At 36.7% G+C, this 10,337-nt stretch overlaps 2 long non-coding RNA genes across 2 annotated transcripts; one reads left to right on the top strand and one right to left on the bottom strand.

Annotated features, from left to right (window-relative positions):
* Positions 1 to 2,617: 2,617 nt before the first annotated feature.
* On the top strand, positions 2,618 to 4,794 carry LOC125236358. Its single transcript, XR_007178199.1, has 4 exons — positions 2,618 to 2,931; positions 3,018 to 3,265; positions 3,831 to 3,984; positions 4,663 to 4,794. It is a non-coding gene; the product is annotated as an uncharacterized LOC125236358 (long non-coding RNA).
* A 528-nt stretch (positions 4,795 to 5,322) lies between these two features.
* On the bottom strand, positions 5,323 to 8,249 carry LOC125236357. Its single transcript, XR_007178198.1, has 4 exons — positions 7,885 to 8,249; positions 7,548 to 7,787; positions 6,761 to 6,939; positions 5,323 to 5,943 (listed from the first exon to the last, which is right to left on the bottom strand). It is a non-coding gene; the product is annotated as an uncharacterized LOC125236357 (long non-coding RNA).
* Between the last annotated feature and the right edge of the window lie 2,088 nt (positions 8,250 to 10,337).

The following is a 10,337-nucleotide window of genomic DNA, read 5'->3' on the forward strand; positions in this document are numbered from 1 at the left end:
CTTATTACTACCCACGCCGCATTGCTAACTTTAAGCTCTTTGACACAAATGTAGGTACAGTCAACCTATTACAATCCTAAGCTAAGGCACCTAGAACCCTGTCGTAACGACTCCTTGCTTTATTTGCTATAGAAGTCAGTTTGACTTTTACTGTGAAAGGGTTGAAAACTGGTGCAAACTGCATCATTGACTGCACATACCTCTACATATAAAACTGTTGAACAAGATGTTTGTACAATTGTACATATAAGATATTATAATGTTTGTATATAACTTAGTGAATGTTTAGTTAGTGGTTATTGTTAACGAAATTATAATAAATGTTAACTGTCAACAACACTGAACTATACACAGTGTTTTTATTTTTATTATCTCATCATCATCATTGCCCACAGCATCTTTGAAAATTAGTTGCAGCGACTTAGTGTGTTTTCACATTATCCGATCCGATATCCGATGTCGGACCGATATCCCATATACATTCCAGGCGTCATCTTGGGTTTTTTCCACTGAAATCCTTCCGACATCCGATATAGGATCGGATAATGTGAAAAACCGGCAACCTTCAAATCAAGAGTGAACAGGCATCTTCGGGCGAGCTCACTCCATCGTAGGCCACGTCTTTGCCTTTGGCTAGTCTGTGGCCAAGAGTAAGTCCATTTAAAATTAAAAATCCGGCCAAGTGCGAGTCGGACTCGCGCACCGAGGGTTCCGTACAAACCTGCAAGGTTTACAAAGTTCGTTCATTACGACAATCGAGTTGACTTAGAATTTTTTTTTTTTCACGGGTTAAAGGCAATTAGATCTAAGTATTTGATATGAATTTCAACTTGATAGCTCTACGCGTTCATGAGGAAAAAAGTAATAAGTTTATATTTATTAAAAAATATATATTTTGTAATGTAACTAAAAATTTAAGGTTTTCGGAATTTTTCCTTTATGTGTGCTATAAAACGTTGCTTCATGCCAAATTTCAAGATTCTAGGTCGACTGGAAGTACCCTTTAGGTTTTGATTCCCTTGCGAGTACTTGCGAGTTTCAAAATATGCAGCTTAAATTGCTGTTTCTTTTGATTGCGTTGACATAGAAGTTTGATTTTGTTACAGCTTAAAGGTATTATAGACCTGAGTATTTGGTATGAATTTCAATTTAATACCTCTACGCGTTTATGAGGAAATGGGTAGTAAGGTTAAAATTATTAAAAAAAATATATTATGTGATGTAACTAAAAATTTATGGTTTTCGTAATTTTTCCTTTATCTATGCTATAAGACGTTGCTTCGTACCAAATTTCAAGATTCTGAGTTCACGGGAAGCACCCTGTAGGTTTTGATTCCCTTGCAAGTGTCGAAAATTTGCGGCATAAACGGCTGTATCTTTTGATTGCGTTGGCTTAGAAGTTTGATTTTTTCACAGCTTCAAGGGACAGTAGACCTGAGTAATTGATATAAATTTCAGCTTCATACCTCTACGCGTTCCTGAGAAAAAGGGTCTTGACAGACGGACGGACGGACGGACAGACGGACAACAAAGTGATCCTATAAGGGTTCCGTTTTTTCCTTTTGAGGTACGGAACCCTAAAAAATTAAAACTAATATAGAAAATTAAATCAAATACTAACCTAATCAAAACTCCGCGAGCCATACCGGATGCAAAGGTGCCCGAGCTAGTGGTTCGAGAATAGAATCCTGAACTTGCTAGTTTTTTAACACACGAGAAGTAAAATACATTTGCACCCAAGTGTAACACAAAACTTTTCCCCTCACTATAGCGAGGAAACTATCTACAATGCAAAAATGCGTTTATCACTGCTTCCAGTAGTTCCACAGGTGGTAAATCATCTTTATTACTAGATTCACCTACTTTTATCAATTTTAAAGCAGTTAATTTGACTTTATTCAAGGTCAAATTACTTTACCCACTAGTGGATAAAATGCGTTTTTACCAGCTGGTATTAAAGGACAAAAGACGTGTTTCCGAGCCAGTGAGGGGAAAACAATTTTTCCCAAGCTGAATCGATCTCACATGTGCTTGGTAACTTGCTTGGTATACATATTGTATTAGATTTATCCATAAAAAGATTTTCCTGACCGTAACGTGCCTGAAATAAAGCATTCATGAAGACCGCAAGATTTTCGATACATCAATGTCGGGCCCGGTAGCCAATTTACATCTACTGGTAAAGCTACAGGGAAATAAGAAAAGTAGGTACGTAAGTTTATAGCTTACTAGCTTTTGTCCGCGGCTACGTTTGCGTTAGAAAGAGACAAAAAGTAGCCTATATATGTCACTCTCCATCCCTTCAACTATCTCCACTTAAAAAATCACGACAATTCGTCGCTCCGTTTTGCCGTGAAGGACGGACAAACAAACAGACACACACACTTTCCCATTTATAATATTAAGTATGGATATACAGTGTTTAATAGTAGCCTAGCGGTAAGAGCGTGCGACTTTCAATCCGGAGATCGCAGGTTCGAACCCCGGCTCGTACCAATGAATTTTTCGGAACTTATGTGCGAAATGTTTTATTTTTTATTTTTTATTTATTGTTCAGAACACATACAGTCATATATCAAATAACATAGGTAGCAAACATGTATAAGGGATAAAAGACCTGCGGGCGAAGCATGGAAATGTGATAGAGATAATTTGACAGTTAGGGTTCAATAAAATGACAGTAATTTTCGATATATATCGCTCTTAACATGCTGGCTCGTTAGAGTATGAAGTTAGTTATACATTTATAGCAGTAAGTGACCGAGCTGATAAACGTCAATTCGCATAACATGCTCGTTGGATACATTTGACAGATCGTCCCATTTTGACAGTTTGGGGAGTTAATTTTAACTAAGTGGTTCTGAGGTCACGATAAGCTTTATCGTCGAAGTAAAACTAGTGAATCGATCTATTTTAAAGTATAAATATCCGGTAAGCATCCGTTTTCTATGATTATATTGGAAGTTTATTAGTTAGAAAGTTCGGCTATGTATACTATTCTCATAATTTCTTTGCAGGAAAGTCAAATTATGCTATACCTACTCGACGCCGCTGTAGAAGAAAATTTTGTCGAAAATTCCAATACACGGACGCTTCAAGAGACGCTCGCAACCCGTCTGATAAGTACGATGAAGAAATGCATAAGAAATGGCATAAATAAGTATTTACAGAGTGCATAAGGAGGCGACAGTGCATTTCACATTCCCCAACTTAACGCCGAGAATCACAAATCTAACAACCATGATGGATTACCTAGTGCCCTGAGGTAAAGCTACTTATAAAATTGACATGATTGCAGTGTATCTAGTTAAGTAAATACATTCTTGATGCCTAACTAATGTTAATGTAAAAGTTTGTATGTTAGAGACAGACAGAGCTGCTTCAAACAAACATCATCATTTCACAAAACTCCCACATAGCATCATCATTGTTATCAAAAGCACTTCAAAAGTATCTTTGCCATACCTACTCTAATATATCTGTTGAACAAACACACAAAATCAGCTATTACTTTGGCAAAATAATTATTTATTCATATCCCAAGGAGAAATATCAACTTGAAAAAATTGCAGCTGTTCTGATTACTTATTTGTTTTAATGATAGATCTATGGGACTAAATTGGATCCAAATTACCAGAATAGTAGGTATTTGTCAGCAGCGGCTGGTCCATACAAGCCGATTCCCACCGGCTTGCCTATAGTAAAGTACCTAATGTTTCTTCAGGTTTCTTTTTGCTAAGTGTTGCCTTGCAGAAATTTTCACCAGCCGTCACTGGTATTTGTACAAGGCTTTTTTATTTTATTTTACACATTTTACTAATTTGTTTTAGGTTCTTAATTACCTATCCACCCTAGCAGAGCTAGTGCCAACTACCAACACAAAACTAGACAAGATTATGGCTCATCCATTTGGTAGACTACTGTGATATGACCCAGCATCTCAATCAATTGACATTGTACATATCTGCTGTCAACAGAAGGCAAGTAAGTCATTTGAGTACCTACTAAACTCATTGGTACGATCCGGGGTTCGAACCCGCGACCTCCGGATCGAAAGTCGCAGGCTCTCACCGCCAGTCCACCAGCGCGTTATTATTAAACTGTTTATATTAAATTAAAATTAGATATAAATTTAGACAAACTCACACAATGGAGAACAACTATTTATGATTAATTTTACACTGTTACAGTGTGTTTATTCTGTTCCAGTGGATTCCAATTGAATAGGAGTATGCTCTAGTTTTAACACTTTCACAGAATATACCATCATTTATTTTATGAAAATAAAGTTATTATCTAGGTCAGTTAAGGCAATTCAAACATCATGTTCCCTTTATATAAGGTATCAACTCACTTTCAAGTTTACTCTCTCCTCCCACCAGACACGTTGTCCCTGTTTCTTTTTATATTGATAATTTGCCACATTTTTTGAACCAAGTAGGTACAACCTAAAAATAGACTTCTTGTGTGACAATAATTTCTAAACTGCTGCTTACATTTACAGTTAACTAATTAGCATCCCAGACCACTCTAGAACCCCTTCTTATTGATACTGTGCTTTATTTGCTATATAAGTCAGTTTGAATTTTACTGTAAAAGGATCCTACCGTGGCCTAGGATTCAGATTGGTTGCCTGTACCTGTTTCTTTTTTATTCTTCCAGAAAATTCGTGGTTCAAGAGGAACTATGGAAGAGGTGCCTCTCGGCCTATCTAAGCATGATGCAATGCTGCAACTGCTGGCTGTTGTCAAGAGCTGGCGTGCGAGCGTACACAATAAACAATTATTTAGGACATTATTTTGTTTTACTATCACACTGCATACAGCCTTAATAAAATCTGATAGTCACCTCTGTGCCGGCGAGAATATTGAAATAGGTAAATAATACAATTTCCAAAATAAAATGTTTTTTTTATTTGACAAAAAACATTAGTATGTAAATTTCAGGTACAGTAGGTGTGAAATGTACTTAAGACATTTGTATATGGGTTCTGAGTTAAAATGTACTGTACTGTTGTGTTACGAAACCTAGAAAAATATAAATTAAAGCAAATAGGTACCATTTATCACTGACATTTGTACACTATTTTTCATCATAGAAATGTACATAATCTTTGTCTAAATCTAATGTCTAAAATAGGCCCTTAAGGCATTGTATCCCTCGCTGTACCGCAATGCTGATAAGTTGTGTGAGGAAGTCGCCAGCTCTTCGGTCATTGAAATTAAGTTCTGCACTGTTAAAACTTTCACAAGTTCAGATAACTGGAAATTAGAGCCATTCTCCATATATTTCCATATTTTTTATGTATGTCGTATAAAAATATTGAATTAATAATCTTTATTGTCACAACTTAATACAGTTTATATAAAGTACCTAACGAAGAAGTGCAAAAACAAACAAACTAATCTAACAAGTAACCTTTCTTAGGTGCAGCTCTATTAGTTTTGAGCGTTGCGAGGGTTTCAAGGCACAATGGTTATACAAATTTTGCCCCGAGGGAAACACCAATTTTTTCACCACAGCAATACGAGGAAAATACTAACTGTACCTAAATCAAAATCATCAATTTATTAAACATATGCGAGTAGGTATGATATGATTCAAAAACACCATACCTACTTAAAAGGCAAAATCTACCAGCCAGCTTAGGACAAGTTAAAATCTGTATGAAACAACTTTGCAATCTTGCGGATAAAATTCAACCTTCTCATCCGTTTTTTGGAGAATGAAGAGAGCTTCTACCAGTTGGTGTGGTGAAAAAGAATTTTGTATTTTAAAGTTTAAAAAAATGCAAAACACATCCACTTTATAGTATTTGAAATAAAATACAAAATAGTTTTTGATAAAAGTATTTAAAATTGAAAATAATTAATATCTCTGATTAGATCGACATCAACTTCTTGTGTTTCCTCGATATCTTGAGTGTTTTCTAATATACCATGACTGAAACAAAAACAAAATAAATTAAATTAGAGAGGTCACCTTTTATGGTAACTTTAATGATGAATAACCATCTTAAATAAGTCATATGATGTAAGTATATAATATTCAAAATAAACATCCATGGTTCCGGGACAAACATACATATACAATCCCTAGAATATCTGCTTAGAAGGTAGGGTCACTATGCGCTAAGCCAAACTGGTCATTAGACCCTTTAGCACAACTTGCCTACTTGCCTAGTCGCGCGCGCGAGTCCATACATCAAACGAGACTTCAAGTATGGACTCGCGCGCGACAGGGCAAGTTGTGCTAGAGGGGCTGTTAAATGTTTATGAATCATCATCATCCTCCTTGCGTTATCCCGGCGTTTGCCATGGTTCAAGGAAGCCTGGGGTCCGCCTTGCCAACTAATCCCAAGATTTGGCGTAGGCACTAGTTTTTACGAAAGCGATTGCATCTGACCTTCCAACCCGAAGGGTAACTAGGCCTTACTGGGATTAGTCCGGTTTCCTCACGATGTTGAATAAAGGACTTAACATACATACATACAATCACGCCTGTATCCCATAAAGGGGTAGGCAGAGCACATGAAACCACTAAAGCTTCAGGGCCACTCTTGGCAAATAAGGGGTTAAAAGAAAACGAAACTGTGGCATTGCAGTGAAAGGTTGCCAGCCTCTCGCCTACACCACAATTTAACCCATATCCCATAGTCTCCTTCTACGACACCCACGGGAAGAAAGGGGGTGGTGAAATTCTTAACCCGTCACCACGCAGGCACGCTAAAGGGCTTAATTATTACAAAAGTAACACTCACACTTATAACTTTTCTGGACCTATTTCAAACTATTTCAAACAAGTTGGTTTTATGGCATTTAGTTCAATTACACCTCACTGGCCGAAGTATGGTTCAGTGTCACATTGTTTTTCTTTTTCTGCAGCTGTAGAAAGTATGACAAGAAGGAGCCACATCATATTTAACTATGCAATGGTAGCCTGCAACAATTATTAGAAACTGGATTTGGGAAAATATATATATGATTAACAAGAGACATTTATTATAGTTATTATGTATCAATTAAGTTATGGAATTAAAACCGAAATAAATTATACATATGAAAGAAAAAGTGACCAAGGCCTCTAGTGCTTGAGGCAATAGATTATAATTTGACTTGTGTTAATTAGAATTAAGTTATGGAAGTTTATACTGCCTTTATGCGCTATCATTCTTTCAATTATAAATTTTAAGAATTATCTGTTTGAAATGTCATTCAGTTTTTTTTTCTATATTGGTCAGCTAGTAGCTACATAACCATTAGAAATTATAGTACTCGCATGAGATGACCGGTCTGGCCTAGCGGGTAGTGACCCAGCTCGCTAAGCTGCGGTCCTGGGTTTGAATCCCGGTATAGGCATTTACTTGTGTGATGGGCACGGATATTTGTTCCCAAGTCGTGGATTTGTTGATATGTATATAAGTATTTGTATATTATATATATCATTGTCTGAGTACCTACAACACAAGCCGTCTTGAGCGTAACATGGGACTCAGTCAATATGTGTAAGAACATCCTATAATATTTATAAATATTTAATTTATGTACCTCATTCCATGCTCTAGGTACTCTATGCCAGAGCCTTGTAGTGCCCGCTGTTGTTGAGTATATATTCAAGCCCATTTAAAATTTGTCACACAACCTATTGAAACACAGTCTGGCTCTGTCGCGCCAATATTGAAGAGCGATAGAGATAACGATATTATCGTAAACGTTTGTGCTCCCGGGTACGTATCCTCTTAAATATTTCACTATCATTCTCCTGCCCGCTTGTCCGTCTTGCATCAACTGAAAAATATAACAAAAGCAATTAATAATGTAACAAACTACAAGAACCCAAATATTACCATTAGTATACTAAGTATTGTTATTTCATTAAACTTACCATTTTTGGTGGAATTCCTTTAGTTTTTACAACACACAACTTACTTTCATCTTTGACTTCTATGTTTTTCGGGTGTATGTGACATTTGTCAATGTCAAATCAAACTTTGACAGGTGTCACAACTGTCAATTTGAAAAATCCGTGCATTTTATTGTTCCAAAACACATCCCGCAATGAAATAAAGGCAGCTATTGAACGGATTTTTATAAAAGACAACAGTGGTCACTCACACACTTATCATTTATCTATCGACGCGTTCATTTTATTAAACCCCGATTTATAACTTTAGTATGCTTTGAGCTACAATATAATTCCACTTTCGGTAGACGATAGAGATATATTTAATGACAGACCATAATTGCCCTGCTGGAGGTTCATAAATGTTTTAAAAAGTAGGGTATACATCAAAAACATGCAAATGCGTCTTTGCGAGGAGAAAAACATATGATAAATTTACTGTAACAACAAAAGTTTAGATCTAATAAGTCCTTTTAAAGCTGGAAGTGAATGCATAAATGGATCGATGTCATAGAAATACTCATTGTAATTTTTAGATACACGTTAAATGTTATTTGATATTTGCCAGTCGCTTTTCGGTGAAGGAAAACATCGTGTGGAAACCGGACTAATTTCAATAAGGCCTAGTTACCCTTCGGGTTGGAAGGTCAGATGGCAGTTATAGCTTTCGTAAAACTAATGCCTACGCCAAATCTTGGGATCAGTTGTCAAAGCGGACCCCAGGTTCCCATGAGCCGCAGTGAATGCCGGGATAACGCATCCATGATGATACATAAACATAAGAACAAAGTAAGTAGTACATTAATGTCTTGGGTGATAGGTGACATTTGGTTGCTTATTCTCCTATTTGTATACTACTTATACAGGTTTTACTAACATGAAATCATGAAAAATAAACAATTACTTTATTCTTCCGAGAAGAAATCTGTTACACTGTAATAGCTTTTGAAAAACAACCTTTAGTCAACAACTCTTTAAGATTTTGGTAAGTTCATAGAAATACAATCAACAATTAAAAAATACTGTCTAGAACAATATCCAGCCACGGGGACAGATTTAATTGTACGCTGTAAATGGGTCGGCCATTATGCGTGCCCCAGTTGCGGAGGCCGGCGAATTTAAACACAGGCTCACCTGTGGATATAAATACTACAATAGACTGTGGGAACTTTATAATGAATACCTATTGTCCCGGATTTGTAAGTTTACATTTTTGACACATTCTTTTTTTTTAATTTATTTAACAAATAAGTACATTATATGATTCACACTTATGTTTCTCGCCAAACTGTCTTGCAGTTTGTTGGCGAGATAGCGCTCATGTTTCACTTTTACATATAAGTACTTACATGTTTGTTAGGCACTAATTAACTTAAAACTATTTACATGCAGTGCGCACTGTGCGCATTATTATTACATGTGCTCATGCTTCCTGGACTACTCTATTACACTTATAAATACTTTAGGTAGATAAATATAGGGCAATTTCTCCAATAGCGTTTTTTTTTTAACTTTTTCTTTAATTCAGCTATACTATAGCATCTATTTTCTTCCCTTAGCAATTTGTTTTGAAGTATGTTGCGATGTGGCATGTGGCTAAGACGTATCGTTTGCCAAATCTAACGATTAATTTCGAATTGGTTGAATCGATTAGGCCCTATGTACAATAGGCGCTTTTTAAACAAATATACGATTTCTATAAACTTACTGAAATGTCATTTGAATCGAAATGACAGACTCTGCCACAGCACTAGTTTAAAAATAAAAATGAATGATAAATGACATAATAAGTAAATCCTGCGTGATAAATTAATATCGTAAAATACTCACTAACGAAGATCCGCAAAAATGCAACATGTGTTAAGTAAGCGAAATATTGTTTTTAAGTACTTGATTTTCTTAAATATTATTACGGGATTTTATTTAAATTTTCATTAGGTTGCGCAAGTTTACGTTTTGTGGACGCTGTCATGTGTCAAAAAGAGGTTCTTACAGCTCCGGGACTATATTATTCGGCACTAATTTGAATCAAACTTGTATCAACGAACTCGCGTCAGCGTGCATATGCTGACGTTGTCGGTGAGTCCGTCGCAACGAACCGGGTAAATGCACCTGTAAAGGTATCACGGGCTCCTATTGTGGAAAAGTCTGCCCACACCAATGTGGATGAGGAGGGATTCACATTGGTGCAAAAGAAGAGCAAGGCGCGCAGGGCGCCTCGTAAGACTATGTGTGGCAATGCGGAACCAGTGAATTCAGGTCTACGGATTGCTACGCCGAGTAGGGCGCTCTACGTGTCGCGCTTGCACTACTCCGCCGGGGCTGATGAGGTGGTGGAGTACGTTCGCCAGAAGACTGGCTACACGCTGAGAGTGTTCCAGCTACAGTCGCGCCACTACGTGCACTTCAGTTCGTTTGTGTTGCGAGTGCCGCGG

Source organism: Leguminivora glycinivorella, chromosome 19 (genome assembly GCF_023078275.1).
Source record: "Leguminivora glycinivorella isolate SPB_JAAS2020 chromosome 19, LegGlyc_1.1, whole genome shotgun sequence".
Lineage (NCBI taxonomy): Eukaryota > Metazoa > Arthropoda > Insecta > Lepidoptera > Tortricidae > Leguminivora > Leguminivora glycinivorella.